At 46.5% G+C, this 17,611-nt stretch overlaps 2 protein-coding genes across 3 annotated transcripts in view; one reads left to right on the top strand and one right to left on the bottom strand.

The window, feature by feature from the left end:
- Positions 1-2,720, bottom strand: part of CEP85 (centrosomal protein 85) — a 44,234-nt gene extending 41,514 nt beyond the window's left edge. For both annotated transcript variants that reach the window (XM_066375487.1, XM_066375488.1), the window contains exon 1: positions 2,607-2,720. The gene's annotated coding sequence lies outside the window, so the exon portion shown is untranslated. The remainder of the gene's footprint in view (positions 1-2,606) is intronic.
- PAQR7 (progestin and adipoQ receptor family member 7) overlaps positions 1-17,611 on the top strand; it is a 373,180-nt gene that overhangs the window by 27,556 nt on the left and 328,013 nt on the right. The gene's annotated exons all lie outside the window — the stretch shown is intronic.

Below are 17,611 nucleotides of genomic sequence, written 5' to 3'. Positions count from 1 at the left end.
GGGGGGGGGAGCAGTGAATGCTAATGGATATGGGATTTATTTCCAGGATGACCAAAATGTTCTACAATTAGATAGTGGTGATGGCTACATAACCCTGTGAATATACTAAAACCACTGAACTGTACACACATAAAATTAAATTTTATGGTATGTGAACTACATCTCAATTAAGAACTCCCACAAAGAGCCCTGGTTGGATGGCACAGTTGGTTAGAGCATAATGCCAATGTGCAGAGGTTGCTGGTTCAATCCCCAGTCGGGTACATACAGGAACAGATCGATGTTTCTGTCTCTCCTTCCCTCTCTCTCTTCCTTCCTCTCTCTAGAAACAAATAAGTTTTTTAGCACAAAAGAAATAATTCTTGACTTGTTCCTACTAAGTTCAGAAGTAGATGAGCTACTGGTAGAAATTTTGAGGACTATTTGAAGAAGGTAAGACATTTCCTGAAATAAAAGCAAGAGAAATGAAGGTACAAGAAGGAACACAAATAACCAATTATACAGCCAAGAAAGGTAGAAGTGAATGAAGAAGACACAAAAATAGCACCCAATATGGATTACTTCTATCTTCAAAGCCTTTTTTCAAAGCCTTTTAAACTACAAAAATATTCACTCATTCAATACTTAGTATGTACTCAGTACTTACTGTCCATTAAGCACTGTGCTACATAAACTCTGTATGTGTCATGTCTTGTATTTAATGCTCACATCAAATCTATAAGGTAGTTATCATTACCTCATTTTCTAGATGAAGACATAAAAATTTAGAGAGGTGAAGGGCTAGGAAAAGGCTTCAAAGCCAGGACTGTCTCTAATGCTACAGGAGTCTAAAACAGCATTCTTTCTGTGTGTGACAATGAGAAATAAAGGAAGTTTTAAGGCACTACAAATTGAAGATTCTGCCTCAGACACAGCCAGATCTGCAAGCCCCAGAGCAGTTAAGAGAAAGGGACAGCTCATGTAATTTATTCACTTTGCCCTTGGTCACCACCCAGGCTCTGTTTCCCAAGTTGCTACTCAAAAATTAAATTTTGCCTGTTATAAGTATTTCTCCCCTCAAAGAATTATAATCTTAGAGTGGAACGTAGCAGCTGTTGAGAGAACCACATCAAGACAGGAGAGGATTTGAAGGGATCACAGACAGCTGACAAACACATTAAGAATCTCACACCATCACACTATTTTCATGGCCTTAATCATTCATTACACCAGATCTAAAGAGAAGCCAAATCATTGCCAAGAAGTTGCCTTGACAAAGAACAAGGCCTGAAACATACACCACCACCAGATCACTATAAAACAGACAAGGCCTAAGGGCAAGTAATGAGGCATGGTTATCTTACTCACCCTTGTATCACCTCCCCTTCCTACCTCACACAGGGTATTCAATTCATCAGCCAAAATTTACTGAGTGCCTACTATCTGCCTGGCTGTCAGTCATGAGATGGAGTGGTATAAAGGACTAAATACCCTCCATTGAACAAATTACATTGTAACACACTAAAGCAGGGGTCGGGAACCATTTTGGCTGAGAGAGCCATGAACGCCACATATTTTAAAATGTAATTCTGTGAGAGCCATACAATGACCTGTATACGTTATGCATTATCCAATAAAAATTTGGAGTTGTCCCGGACAACTGTGATTGGCTCCAGCCACCCACAACCATGAACATGAGCGGTAGGAAATAAATGGATTGTAATAGATGAGAATATTTTATATTTTTGTAATTATTTTTTTTATTAAAGATTTGTCTGCGAGCCAGATGCAGCCATCAAAAGAGCCACATCTGGCTCGCGAGCCATAGGTTCCCGACCCCTGCACTAAACGCACCAGCTCCTTCCTGTCTAGAGCAGGGTTCCTCTATCTCAGCACTACGGACAGTTTAGGTCGGAGAAGCGTTTGTTGTAAGGGCTGTGCCGTTCACTGTAGGATGTTTAGTAGCATCCCTGACTTTCTACCCACTAGATGCCAGAAGCAGTCCCCGAGTTGTGGACATCAAAAAATCTTCACACGTGGTCAAATATCCCGTGGAGAGCAAACTCACCCTGGCCTAGAAACTCTAGCCTAGGGCCTTCACAAGTGCCCCAACCTTAACTATTTATTCTTCAAGTCTCAGCTCAAACTTCACTTCCTCAGGAAGGGCTCCCTGCCCTGTCAGACCACATCGGCGCCTTGAATTCTGTGCTCCTCGCACTCCCACCTTACACTACTGAGCGCTGACCGAGTCATCACCCGCCTGACGGCTCCTTTCTCCCGGGACCGTGCGCTGCACGACGGCAAGCCCAGCTTCCTGCCGTCCAACTGGCGCAGGGCCTGTCCTTCAAATAGGTACAGCAACGGCTGTGGCGTGAATTACGACAGAGTAGAAAGCAAGGCCATAAACACGTGGAAGGTGTGAGCCGCAATATTTTGGGAAGCTGGTGAATTAAAAGACCGAGGGAGACCGCTCAGTCGCTCTGCGCATGCGCTTTCGCTCTCCTTTGACCCCACCCCCCACCCCCCTACGAAGGTAGGTCGTGTGTGTCAGAGGGTCTTCCAAGGCTCCCCAAGGTGGGGTAGAGTTTGTCAGTCCAACCTGGGTTTCCAAAGAGAGGAGGACTTACGTGGGCCCGAAAGCGGACAGCGAAATGCCTCACTCAGGGACACCAACTGCAGCCAACACGTCGGCCGCTGGCGGCGATTCCTTCCCTCAGCTCTTCTAACGGCCGTTACACGCCCTCCAGGCCGCGCACTTCAGAGCGCGCACCGCCCCCTTCTGCCCGTCTGCGACCAATCAGGAGTCAGGACGTGCCGGTGTCCCGCCCCTGCACGCTATCCCTCGCCTAGAGCGGACGGGTCTCTCTGCGCATGACCCCGCCAACTCTCCGAGCCTTCTGACCTGTGCCTTGCAGGGTTATCTCCTCTGGGCAGTCTGTCCACCCAGCCTGGAGCTTGCTTGGGATATGTAGATGGAGAAGCTGGTGGCCAGGGCAAATACTTAGGGAATCTCTTTCAATTTGCCCCACCCTCCTTCCATTCCCCACTCCCAATTAGTACTCCCACCTGAAGCTTGGGGTCAGGTTGTGACCAGTAGATAGGGTGTAGATTCAGCTGACGGTTGGGTTAGTCAGTGGTCAGGTTGTGACCAGGATTCTGGTTGAAGGATCAATCTTGCCCTCCTTCCCAAATTCATTCCCCAGGAAAAGGAACTAAGTTCGTTTGCATCAATACATATTTAAGAACTCTGACCGGCTTGTTCAGTGGGTAAAGCGTTATCCCAGAGGGCTGAGGTGGAGGGTTCCCTCCTAGGTCAGGGAACGTGGAAGAAGCAATCAATGAGTGCACAACTAAGTAGAACGAGTTGATGCTTCTCTATCAAATCAAGGAAAAAATTTAAAATGAATATTTAGCCTGACCAGGCGGTGGCGCAGTGGATGGAGCGTCGGACTGGGATGCGGAAGGACCCAGGTTCAAGACCCCGAGGTAGCCAGCTTGAACGCGGGCTCATCTGGTTTGAGGAAAAGCCCACCAGCTTGGACCCAAGGTTGCTGGCTCCAGCAAGGGGTTACTCGGTCTGCTGAAGGCCCGCGGTCAAGGCACATATGAGAAGGCAATCAATGAACAACTAGGGTGTTGCAACGTGCAATGAAAAACTAATGATTGATGCTTCTCATCTCTCTCTGTTCCTGTCTGTCTGTCCCTGTCTATCCCTCTCTCTGACTCACTCTGTCTCTGTAGGGAATAAGTGAATAAATAAATTTTTTTTAAAAAAATGAATATTTAATAATCATCCTTGGAAATTGTTTAAAAGGAGGACAAAGCCATCAGCTGAAGGACACCTGGAAAACTGATTTGGGAGAGAGAGGCATTAAAAAGTTATGTGATTTCTTTCTTAACTTTGGAGAACCAGACTAAAGAACTTTAATTACTGGTTCAAATTCACTCTAGAGCAGTGGTCCCCAAACCCTGGGCCACGGACTGGTACCAGTCAGTGGGCCATTTGGTACCAGTCTGCAGAGAAAGAAAAAATAACTTATTATTTCCGTTTTATTTATATTTAAGTCTGAACGATGTTTTATCTTTAAAAAATGACCGGATTCCCTCTGTTACATCCATCTAAGACTCACTCTTGACGCTTGTCTCGGTCATGTGATACATTTATCCGTCCCACCCTAAAGGCCGGTTCGTGAAAATATTTTCTGACATTAAACCGGTCCGTGATGCCTGACCTGTGGTGGCGCAGTGGATAAAGCGTCAACCTGGAAATGCTGAGGTTGCCGGTTTGAAACCCTGGGCTTGCCTGGTAAAGGCACATATGGGAGTTGATGCTTCCAGCTCCTCCCCCTTCTCTCTCTCTCTGTCTCTCTCTCTCCCTCTCTCTGTCCTCTCTAAAAATGAATAAATAAAATAAAATAAAATAAATTAAACCGGTCTGTGGCCCAAAAAAGGTTGGGGACCACTGCTCTAGAAGGACTCTGGGGATGTGCCCCAGGGCTCTATCTCCTGCCCTCATACTTTAAGAATATAGAAGCACAAAACAGATTTCATGGATAATGAATCTGGGTATGATATGATAGATGAATATAGGGGATAATCTCTGAAATTAAAAGTTGTTAAAATATTAATGGTAAGGATAGGTGTCTAAATGAATAATTGTGGACTGGTGGGTAGGAAGTAGACTGGCAGGTGGTGGAAACATCCGCTCTATAGCTTCTATTTCTTTTGTGAAAAACATCTGTGAGGAGGGAGGGAACAGGGACATGTAGAAGACTTCAAAGAATCAGGAGGATCTGAAGAGCTGATGCAGAGAATGGAAGAGAAAACACTGACTGGAAACAGTGAAAATGCTGAGATTTAAATTTACAAATGGCAATAAAATAATATTGAATGTCAACTGTAATTGAAAAATAAAATTTAAGAAAATATAAATTTACAAATGGCAAATACAGTAGTACATTTCTATAGTTTTCTCCAACATTATCTATATTTTAAAAGGAACTTATCATACTACCAATTTTAATTATTTATTTTTACAGGGACAGAGAGAGAGTCAGAGAGAGGGATAGACAGAAAGGAACAGAGAGATGAGAAGCATCAATCATCAGTTTTTCGTTGTGACACCTTAGTTGTTCACTGATTGCTTTCTCAAATGTGCCTTGACCGCGGGCCTTCAGCAGACTGAGTAACCCCTTGCTGAAGCCACCGACCTTGGGTCCAAGCTGGCGAGCTTTTTGCTCAAACCAGATGAGCCCGCCCTCAAGCTGGCGACCTCAGGGTCTCGAACCTGGGTCCTTCCGCATCCCAGTCCAACGCTCTATCCACTGTGCTACCGCCTGGTCAGGCTCATACTACCAATTTTAAAATGTGAATGACTCCTTCAGTTAAATAAATAAATACAGATATCTCTCTCTCTCTCTCTCTATATATATATATATATATAGAGAGAGAGAGATTCTTTAGTGAGAGAGACAGACAGGAATAGACAGGAAGGGAGAGAAATGAGAAGCATTAACTCGTGGTTGTGGCACTGTTTAGTTGTTCATTGATTGCTTCCTCATTAGTGCCTTGATGGGGGGGGGGGCGGGCTCCAGCTGAACCAGTGACCCCTTTCTCAAGCCAGCAACCTTGGGCTCAAACCAGCAACCATGAGATCATGTCTATGATCTCATGCTCAAGCTGGCGACCCCATGCTCAAGCTGGTGACCTCAAGGTTTCAAACCTGGGTCCTCAGGATCCCAGGTCAGTGCTCTATCCACTGTCCCACCACCTGGTGAGGCTCTTCATTTATATTTTAACAAAGATTTTTGGTGTAAATTTCAGAGAATATTCACAATCAATTTTTTGGTATGAGATATTCTTTTTTTTTTTTTTTAATTTTATTTATTCATTTTTTTTAGAGAAGAGAGAGAGAGACAGAGAGAGAGAGAAGGGGGGAGGAGCTGGAAGCATCAACTCCCATATGTGCCTTGACCAGGCAAGCCCAGGGTTTCGAACCGGCGACCTCAGCATTTCCAGGTCGACGCTTTATCCACTGCGCCACCACAGGTCAGGCGGTATGAGATATTCTTAAGTCTTCAGTTACCCTATTATTATTATTAATTTTTTTTTTGTATTTTTCTGAAGTTGGAAACAGAGAAGCAGTCAGACTCCTGCATGCGCCCAACCGGGATCCACCAGGCACGCCCTCCAGGGGGCGATGCTCTGCCCATCTGGGGCGTCGCTCTGTTGCGACCAGAGCCATTCTAGCGCCTGAGGCAGAGGCCACAGAGCCATCCTCAGCACCTGGGCAAACTTTGCTCCAATGGAGCCTTGGCTGCGGGAGGGGAAGAGAGAGACAAGAGAGGAAGGAGAGGGGGAGCGGTGGAGAAGCAGATGGGCACTTCTCCTGTGTGCCCTGGCTGGGAATCGAACCCAGGACTCCTGCACGCCAGGCCGACGCTCTACCACTGAGCTAACCGGCCAGGGCCCAGTTACCCTATTATTTTAAAAAGACTTGCTGCATATTTTAATAAAATATATTAATGGAATTACCACCTGAAATGGCTAAAAAAGGACTCAAGTTGCCCAGATATGCCCACCCAATTTAGTCAAAAAAGACAATGAGAAAATAAAACTAACTGCATCTTAATTATAAGAACTACTGCTTTCACATGCATTAAACGTTGTCTGGTTGTTTATTATCATTATTATTTTTAATTTATTGATTTTATGTGTTTATTTTTATTTATTTTTATTTATTTATTTGACAGAGACAGAGAGTGAGTCAGAGAGAGCGATAGACAGGGACAGACAGACAGGAACGGAGAGAGATGAAAAGCATCAATCACCAGTCCTTTACTGCGCGTTGCAATACCTTAGCTGTTCATTGATTGCTCTCATACGTACCTTGACTGTGGGCCTTCAGCAGACCGAGTAACCCCTTGCTGGAGCCAGCAACCTTGGGTTCAATCTGGTGGGCTTTTTGCTCAAACCAGACGAGCCTGCCCTCAAGCTGGCGACCTCAGGGTCTCAAACCTGGGTCCTCTGCATCCCAGTTCGATGCTCTATCCACTGTGCCACCGCCTGGTCAGGCTAATTTATTGATTTTAAAGAAAGAAGGGAGAAAGACAGGAACATTAACCTGTTCCTGTATGTGCCCTGACCATGGATCAAACTGGCAACCTCTGCATTTTGGGACAGTGCTCCAACCAACCTAGCCATCCAGCCAGCCAGAGTGTCTGGTGGTTTATTTTATAAGTATCTACTGTCACACTGAACAGAGGCTTTTTTTAACATGGACAACTAAGTATAGTTGAAATTCAATAGCTTTTTTATTCACTTAATTCAGTTTCATCCTATTTTCTTTCTTTTAAAAAAAAATTATTTCAGAGAGGAAGGGATAGAGACAGACAGAAACATAGGTCTGCTCCTGTATGTGCCCTAACCAGAGATGGAACCAGCAACCTCTGCACTGTGGGATGATGCTCTAACCAACTAAACTATCTGGTCAGGGTTGTTTCATTCTATTTTCTTCTTGAGATATTTCAGCATAGTATAGTCAATAATATTTTGCCTTTATTCTTCAGGTTATATTTTAATTAAGGGCAAGGGTTAATGCCTTTGCCAACAGGGCTATTTAAATGGTTTACTCCAGACTTGTAAAGTCAGTATGAATTCCCAATGAAATGTAATTAATTGTACTGATTTAGTAAACATGTGACTTTGATGTATAAGAAAAAATAATATGGATTAATCATTTGACTTAATTATTTTCAGGAGCTGTTAAAGCATTAAATGACAAGAAAAGTTTTTTTAACTAGAACATTACAACTGTTAAAATTGCTTAAAATTTATTTATTGGCTTTAGAGAGAGAAGAGGGAAAGAGAGAGAGAGAGAGAGAGAGAGAGAGAGAGACAGAAGAGAGAGAAATACTTGATCTGTTCTTGTATGTGCCCTGAGCAGGGATCAAACAGGCAACCTCCACATTTCAGGAGGATGCTCTAACCAACCAAGTTATCTAGCTAGGGCAAGATAGTTAAATTTAACCTTTATTTTATTGCTTGTACCAACATATTTTCCCAAGAAATTTCTAAAATGATTATAGATATCAATAAAAAGTAGAGGCCCTGGCCGGTTGGCTCAGCGGTAGAGCGTCGGCCTGTCGTGTGGGGGACCCGGGTTCGATTCCCAGCCAGGGCACATAGGAGAAGCGCCCATTTGCTTCTCCACCCCCCCCCTTCCTCTCTGTCTCTCCCTTCCCCTCCCGCAGCCAAGGCTCCATTGGAGCAAAGATGGCCTGGGCGCTGGGGATGGCTCCTTGGCCTCTGCCCCAGGCGCTTGAGTGGCTCTAGTTGCGGCAGAGCGATGCCCGGAGGGGCAGAGCATCGCCCCTGGTGGGCGTACCGGGTGGATCCCGGTCCGGCGCATGCGGGAGTCTGTCTGACTGTCTCTCCCCGTTTCCAGCTTCAGAAAAATACAAAAAAAAAAAAGTAGAATTTCAAAAGTAAAACAACCAAAAAGAGGCACAGGGTCTTCTTAGGATTTTGTGACCGTGCCAACTTATTAAGCCTGTCATGTTTCCTGGCCCATACCACCTACTTCCTGCACTCAGCTGTCCTTTCTGTAAACTCAAAGGCTATCTTGTGTACTGGTACGTGTCCAGGGCCTAACACAGGTACAAGTACAGAGTATATTCCAACCTATTTGAATAAATGACAGCACAAACACTGCTACTAGAAAGGGGGAGTTTATAAATATTTAATGGTCAGGATACATTACTAATCCTAATTCTGAAATCTTGCCTATGCTGCAGAAGAAAAATCTAGGGCCAGCTGGCCAACACTCAGGAACTTTCCCTGGAACAAGAGTCAGAGTTCCTATGTTGAAGCACCGATGATCTGATCAAACTTGCATTTTATCAATATATAGGGGGAACAGAGACCCATAGAGGATAAGGTGACCACACACACGCCACTCCTTATAAAGTGCTTAAACTTTGTGGTCAAATAATGTAGAAAAGAAGTCAGACAAAATAGACTTCCCTGCTGTATTCTGGCTATATCCTGTTCTGCCCCAGACCATAGAGAGGCTCAGTCTTGCCCTTGAAAGAATACCAGAGATGGAAGGAAAGATGGGATGAGGAAGTATAGCTTGAGGTTCAGCAGCCACACTCTTTACCAAACTGTAGTTGCCTCTCCCTAAATCTTCCTCCACAACACCCTTGCTTCAGGCAACTAAACTAAAGGCGAAGGGCTAGAGACGGGGGAGGTATCTGGACAGGATTTTATCCCAGCATCCAGCCCATCACCATCAGAAGAAAGATAGCCATCCAGGCTCCTGCAGGAAAGAAAGAAATAATTATAAAACAGGATTAGGTGGCTCTGAGAATCCGGGAATCTTTTTAGGCTTAGATATTCCACTTTGGGAATTATTTAGTAATCCAGTCATTCATTCTTTCAACAACACTTTCCTGGGACTGACTTCAGGAGGGTAACTGACTTCTCCCAAGTCACAGAGTTGAGCAGAAACAGGATCCAAGATCAGCTATACCAGAGCCCAGTATGCACCCACAGGCCTTGGTGCCATCCCTGTGTACCAACCTGCTGAACTCCTGATGCTGGAGGCATTGGACTCTGAAATCACATAGGAAAATTAAGCTTGAGGAGCCATCCTGACAGGACAAAGGCAGCAAGCTCCCATCATTTCAGCAATATTGGGCAAAAAGGCTGACCCCTTGTTGAAGCTGGGACTCACAAGAGTGTAATGATGAGCCTCCTGCCTCTAATAAGAATAGACTTACTAAGGAGATAGGCTTTCCCTTGGGGTGGGATCTTGAGAGGACTGCCGGGTCCTCTCAGTAGAAATGAGACTCTTCCGGACCAGCAAGGAGGATATACAAAAGCCCTCTGCCCTGACCAGGCGGTGGTGCAGTAGATAGAGCGTCGGACTGGGATGCGGAAGGACCCAGGTTCGAGACCCCGAGGTCGCCAGCTTGAGCGTGGGCTCATCTGGTTTAAGCAAAAAAGCTCACCAGCTTGGACCCAAGCTCGCTGGCTTGAGCAAGGGGTTACTTGGTCTGCTGAAGGCCCACGGTCAAGGCACATATGAGAAAGCAATCACTGAACAACTAAGGTGTCACAACGCGCAAGGAAAAACTGATGATTGATGCTTCTCATCTCTGTTCCTATCTGTCTGTCCTTGACTATCCCTCTCTCTGACTCTCTCTCTGTCTCTGTAAAAAATAAAAAATAAAATAAAAAATAAAATTAAAAATTAAAAAAAAAAGCCCTCTGGCACAAGGGACTAACAGATTGGGAGAACGATCTGGTATAGCAGGAAACATGAGAATGGGAGGAGAAGCTGAGACGGCATTTAAAGAGAACTAAAAGAACAACAAGAACAAAAAAAAAAAAGGTAAGAAAGGGACCGAGTAAGGGGAGGAACCTCTCCAGGGTACAGGAGAGGCCAGAAGGATATGGGCTTAGGGAGGAAACATGGTTTTCGGAAGGAGTGAGAGGGAACGAAGGTAGGAGGGGCCTCGGAGTTGCAGAGCAGATCAGTGAGAAGCTCTGAAAGAGGAGTTAGGGAGGCCCCCCAGATGATCCAGTTACCGCTTATTCATACTGTCCAAACACCAGGCAGCTCACGCAGTTCTCCGGGTCATTGCGCGCCCAGGCGCCATTCTTCCCAGGCGCATTTTTCTAACTACAGGTCTGTGGAGACACAAGCCGAAGGGTAGCAAGGCCCCTACACACCCCAACCAGGGCGGGCCTTTGCTGGAGACCCCAGAAGGCCGCAGTGAGTTAACCAACCCACAAAACCTAAGGCTCCAACATATCGCCCTTTCAGTAAAGCACCTCCACAAGCCCCGCCCTAAGCCCCGCCCAGGGTAGGATAGGCCAATATTCTGGACAGCCGTCCTCCACGCCGTTCCTTAGTCCTGCTTCCAGGATGATCGTATTGCCAGGAGTCTGGCTCCCCTGCTGGCAGCCACAAAGCTGCAACAGGCGGAGGCTGCTGCAACTTCCAGGAACACTCATCCCCACCCCCCCACCCGCACCCCCCATCCGAGCTGTCCGCTAGCCGGCTGGCACGGGTGTCCCGCCTCCCTGACACACAGGGTCACTCGGCCGTGCAGGTAGACCGTATCGCTGTTCAAGCGGGATGGGTTGAAGGCCAGCGTCACCTCCAGAGAGGCCCTGTTGACTTGCAGGCCCCAGAGCAGAGACGGTCACTGACTGGCAGCTGTGGGGAGAGGCAGCGTCACCTATTGTTAGAAGCCCATGGACAAGCATTGATTTCCCCTCTGGTATTCTGTGTCATTGTAGTTGCTGGGTCTATTGCTGAGAACTTAATATACGTTATTTCACTTCAATCCTAGGAGGAAGACCATACTTTTGTCCCCTGCCCCCTTTGTTCTTCTTTTTTTCTCCCTTTTTCTTTTTCTTTCTTTTAAAAAAAATCTTCTCTCGCCTGACCTGTGGTGGCGCAGTGGATAAAGCGTCGACCTGGGAATGCTGAGGTCGCCGGTTCGAAACCCTGGGCTTGCCTGGTCAAGGCACATATGGGAGTTGATGCTTCCAGCTCCTCCCCCCTTCTCTCTCTCTGTCTCTCTCTCCTCTCTCTCCCTCTCTGTCTCTCTCTCCTCTCTAAAAATGAATAAATAAATAAAAATTAATTAAAAAAATTAAAAAATAAATAAAAAATAAATAAAAAAATCTTCTCTCCCCCTTTATCTTTTCCTTTCTTCTCCTCTTTCTCATTATTATTATTATTATTATCATTATCATTTTTATATGAGGCAGGGAGGCAGACAGACTTGCGCATGCGCCCTGACTGGGATCCACTCAGCAAGCCCACGAGGGGGCGATACTCGGTTGTTCAGAACCAAGCCATTTTAGCACCTGAGGCGGCCGTGGTGCCAACCTCAGCGCCCGGGGCCAACTCGCTTCAATTGAGCCATGGCTGGAGGAGGGAATGAGAAGAAAGAGAAAGAGAAAGAGAGAGAGAGAGAGAGAGAGAGAGAGAGAAGAGAGAGGGGGAGGGGTGGAGAAGCAGATGGTTACTTCTCCTGTTTGCCCTGACCAGGAATTGAACCCAGGACCTCCACACGGGCCGATGCTCTACTGCTGAGTCAACTGGCCAGGGCTTCACCTTCCTATTATTATTTTGATACTGTAGTGGTAGTAATTCATAGTAGTTCATGGTGAGGTGACATTTTATTTTTCATTATTTTTTCCTCTAAAGCTCTGTCTTTTCAATAAAATTTGTTTTTTGACTGAGCATAGTTTATCAGTGATCACTTATTAGCAATAACTGCTCAAATTTGGAAAGGGGGATTTCAGTTACTGGTGGCAAGTAGGGATTGGTAGAAACTCTGACATCAAAAATTCTGAATTGGGCCGTGGCCGGTTGGCTCAGCGGTAGATCGTCGGCCTGGCGTGCAGGAGTCCCGGGTTCGATTCCCGGCCAGGGCACACAGGAGAGGCGCCCATTTGCTTCTCCACCCCTGCCCCTCTCCTTCCTCTCTGTCTCTCTCTTCCCCTTCCGCAGCCGAGGCTCCACTGGAGCAAAGATGGCCCGGGCGCTGGGGATGGCTCCTTGGCCTCTGCCCCAGGCGCTGGAGTGGCTCTGGTCGCGACAGAGCAACGCCCCAGATGGGCAGAGCATTGCCCCCTGGTGGGTGTGCCGGGTGGATCCCGGTAGGGCGCATGCGGGAGTCTGTCTGACTGCCTCCGTTTCCAGCTTTGGAAAAATACAAAAGAAAGGAAAGAAAGAAAGAGAGAGAGAGAGAGAGAGAGGGAGGGAGGGAGGGAGGGAGGGAGGGAGGAAGGAAGGAAGGAAGAAAAAATTTTGAATTGGCTCCATTCCTATCTGTCTGTCCCTATCTATCCCTCTCTCTGACTCTCTCTCTGTCTCTGTCAAAAAAAAAAAAAAAAAAAAATCTGAACTAAAGGCCTGACCTGGTGGTGACGCAGAGGATAGCATAGGACTGGGACACAGAGGAGCCAAGTTCAAAACCCCAAGGTTGCTGGCTTGAGCACGGGATCAGAGGCATGAGCCCATGGTCGCTGGCTTGAGCCCAAAGTTTGCTGGCTTGAAGCCCAAGGCCACTGACTAGAGCAAGGGGTCACTTGCTCTGCTGTAGCCCTTGGTCAAAGCACATATGAGAAAGCAATCAATGAACAACTAAGGTGCCACAATGAAGAATTGATGCTTCTCACCTGACCTGCGGTGGCGCAGTGGATAAAGTCTCGACCTGGAACACTGAGGTTGCTGGTTCAAAACCCTGGGCTTGCCTGGTCAAGGCACATATGGGAGTTGATGCTTCCTGCTGCTCCTCCCTTCTCTCTCTCTCTCTCTCTCTCTCCTCTCTAAAATAAATAAATAATTTTAAAAAAAAAAAGGATTGATGCTTCTCATCTCTCTTCCTTCCTGCCTGTCCCTCTCTCTTACTCTCTATCTCCCAAATACACACACACACACAATTCTGAACTAGGAATTCAGAGATAGCAATCTGAACTGTCCACTATATTATAATGGTGACTTTATTTTAAGATGACAATAACCTAAATGTAACCCCTTCACTATAACTGGTACTTTTTTTTTTTTTTTTTTTTTTTTTTACAGAGACACAGAGAGAGAGAGAGTCAGAGAAAGGGATAGATAGGGACAGACAGACAGGAACGGAGAGATGAGAAGCATCAATCATTAGTTTTTCGTTGCGTGTTGCAACACCTTAGTTGTTCATTGATTGCTTTCTCATATATGCCTTGACTGCAGGCCTTCAGCAGACCGAGTAACCCCTTGCTTGAGCCAGCGACCTTGGGCTCAAGCTGGCAAGCTTTGCTCAAACCAGATGAGCCCACGCTCAAGCTGGTGACCTCGGGGTCTCGAACCTGGGTCCTTCCACATCCCAGTCCAATACTCTATCCACTGCACCACTGCCTGGTCAGGCTATAATTGGTACTTTTTGAATAGACCTGTGATGTCGAGTCCGTGGACAGAATAACATTCTTCCACAGCTCTATTGTAGGTGTTTGGGAGAATTAGAAAATATGACTGAACAAAACAGACCAAAACCTCCTATTCTCTGTGAGTGAGGGGAGACAATGAATAACAAAAAGTAAATGATCTCGCCTGACCTGTGGTGGCGCAGTGGATGGGGTGTCAACCTGGGAATGCTGAGGTCACCGGTTCAGAACCCTGGGTTTGCCTGGTCAAGGCACATATGGGAGTTGATGCTTCCTGCTCCTCCCCCCTTCTCTCTCTCTGTCTTTCTCTCTCCTCTCTAAAAATGAATAAATAAATTTTAAAAAATTTAAAAAAAAAAAGTAAATGATCTCTTGTAATATAGTATATAGTTAGGAGGTGACAAGTAGAAGAAAGAAATAAGAATTAGAATGGATGAGTGCAGGATAGTATGCAATTTTGAATAGCATGGGCAGGGTAGGCTTCATTGAAACAGTGATATCTTAGTTGACTTAAAGGAGATAAGAGTTTTCCATAAGGGTACTAGGGAGTTGAGGATTCTAGGAAGAGAAACCAGCCTATGCAGAAAGCCTAAAGGACCGCAAACTACACTCCCACTTAGTTACCTGTCCACTCAGGTGCTATCCTCGGTGGGCATTGGGGAATCACCTCTCTGTTCTCTGTCTCTTGTACTCCCCAAGCTTATTTAGTCTTTGTACCCCAGAAACTTTATTCTAGGGATCAAGCTCACCATCAATAAATCCATTCTATTTTCCCCCTTGACAAATCTTTTCTTATTTATTTTCTTTTTTCTTTTTTTTTTTTTTTTACAGAGGCAGAGATAGACAGGGACAGACAGACAGGGATGGAGAGAGATGAGAAGCATCAATTATCAGTTTCTTGTTGCGCGTTGCGACTTCTTAGTTGTTCATTGATTGCTTTCTCACATGTGCCTTGACCGCGGGCCTTCAGCAGACCGAGTAACCCCCTGCTGGAGTCAGCGACCTTGGGTCCAAGCTGGTGAGCTCTTTGCTCAAGCCAGATGAGCCCACGCTCAAGCTGGCGACCTCGGGGTCTCGAACCTGGGTCCTTCCGCATCCCAGTCCGACGCTCTATCCACTGTGCCACCACCTGGTCAGGCTCTTATTTATTTTCTTTAGAGACAGAAAGAATCAGAAAGAGGGATAGATAGGGACAGACAGACAGGAACGGAGAGAGATGAGAAGCATCAATCATCAGTTTTTCATTGCAACACCTTATTTGTTCATTAATTGCTTTCTCATATGTTCCTTGACCGCGGGCCTTCAGCAGACCGAGTAACCCCTTGCTCAAGCCAGTGACCATGGGTCCAAGCTGGTGAGCTTTGCTCAAACCAGATGAGCCTGCGCTGAAGCTGGCAACCTCAAGGGTCTTGAACCTGGGCCCTCTGCATCCCAGTCTGACACTCCATCCACTGCGCCACCGCCTGGTCAGGCAAGTCCTTTCTTTTTTAAAGATAAGGAAATTGAGGCTCAGAGAGGTTAAGTAGTTTCCCCTAGTTTCTTCAGGTAGCAGTTTGGCTCTAGTGCCCACCCCACCCATACCCTAATTACTAGGTTCCTCCTGACAATGGAGAAAGTACACGCTAGGACAGACTATTGTTTCAGAGCCTGGACTCTGGAGCATGAATACAGCAAAAATGTATCCTTGGTTAAGTCATTTAAATTCTCTAAAACTTCTCTGATTCCCTCAAGTGGCCCTTCTCAGCTTGCTTACAGAGAGGGGGAGCCTACAAATACCCTCTTTCTCCTCCATAATGAAGACCTGTGCTCATATTATAGGATCTTTCTTGGGATACTACCTGATCTTCTACCACCTTCTTCCCCTCTCTGGCAAGCCAGAAGAGGGGCTTTGAGAGTCCCCAGAGAAGGAGAGATGGAAAGGACATATGTGGATACTCACCAGGCATATTAAGGGCTCCATTCCCAATAAATAGCAGCAGCAGCAAAAGCCATAGGCTGCCCATAGCTCTGCTGGTTGATGATCCTGGAGGGGACTGGGAAGTAGTCCTGGCCCAAACAGAGGAATGACAGTGGCTCCAAGATAGTGAGGCACTGCTGGCACCAGTGCCACCTCTCACCTGCCTGCTAAGTGTATCACCTTGTCCCCAGGTGATCAAACATTTTCCCTGCAGGCCTCAGGGGGTTTCTCCAGGGTGAAACTAATGCTGATGAAAGAGGGATGGAGGGTGGAGTGTCCCATCAGCTGCAATCAGTGGACCTCTGGGGACACCCATTCAAATTGGTGACTATCCCCAAGGCCCCTAATTGTTAGTCTTTGCTGAACAGCTGGTCAGCCTTCCCCTCCACACAGCACCAGAGAATCTGATGTGGCTGATCTCATCGGCCTCCCAACTCCTGGGCTGAGAGCTCCCCATTTGACTTTAGAGATAGAGATCAATCTCACCCATTGCACAGATAGGGAAAATGAGGCCCAAGTGATTTCCTGAGGACCAGAACCTTGTCCGTCAATTATCTTCTTCTTTTTTTGTTGTTGTTGTTGTTGTTGTTGTTTTTGATAACAGAGATAGGGAGAGTCAGAGAGATGGACAGATAGGGACAGACAGAAAGAAAGGGAGAGAGATGAGAAACATCAATTCTTCGTTGCGGCTCCTTAGTTGTTCATTGATTGATTTCTCATATGTGCCTTGACCGGGGGACTACAGCAGAGCAAGTGACCCCTTGCTCAAGCCAGCGACCTTAGGCTCAAGCTGGTGAGCCTTGCCCAAACCAGATGAGCCCATGCTCAAGCTGGCGACCTCGGGGTCTTGAACCTGGGTCCTTCACATCCCAGTCCGACACTCTATCCACTGCGCCACCACCTGGTCAGGCATCAATTCTCTCTCTCCCTATTGCCTGTGACTGCCACAGCTTTCTCAAACACTCTGCATTGCCTACCTCTAGAACCTGCTGTGCCTCTCAAAAGAAGATCCCAAAGAGGCCTCACAGATCACAAGTTCTCCCAGCAGACTTCATTAACTCTTCCTGCTGTCTCCCAGTATGCTTCAGTGCTCCTCCAGCAAGCCTGCCAGTACCCACACTTGGCCCAGTCATTCTCCGTTGTTCCAACATGGAGCTGCCTGTGTCTACATGGCTTGGTCATTGGTGACCCCATTAGACCAGGGCTCCCCAGAATGAGGACCAGTTTCTTCCACCTTTAGACAGAGTGGGTAGGACTGTCTCTTGCATCAGGCAGGGGCTCTCAACCACAAGAACCAGAATTTCACCCCCAAAATTATGACTCTAAGGGCAGGGACTATATCTCTACCATTAAGTCACAAATGTTTAGGGTGTGAATTCTCTCTTAGACTAGAAGTTCTGGAGGGTGGTCCATCTCTCTCCCATCAGACAAATAGGCTTTTAAGGGACAAGATATATCTTGTTCATCAGACTTGGGGCAAGGTTGCCTCCAAGAGGTTAGGAATCCACCAGACACGTTGATTCCAACACAAAACTTTATTGTCAATACACAGATGTCTGGCTTTACTGGCATCACTTTTCTCCTCTTAGTTCTTGGGCCCACTGAGGCCCCATCTAGCTCTGGCCTAGAGCAGGAGCCCCGGGGTGCCCCTCCTTAGGCCAGATACAGGCTGCCTTGGCCAGCACCCCCTTGTGGTAGGGCTCTCACTCTCACCCAGTG

This window comes from Saccopteryx leptura, chromosome 3 (assembly GCF_036850995.1).
Source record: "Saccopteryx leptura isolate mSacLep1 chromosome 3, mSacLep1_pri_phased_curated, whole genome shotgun sequence".
NCBI lineage: Eukaryota > Metazoa > Chordata > Mammalia > Chiroptera > Emballonuridae > Saccopteryx > Saccopteryx leptura.
This window is presented reverse-complemented; position numbering and strand designations above follow the sequence as displayed.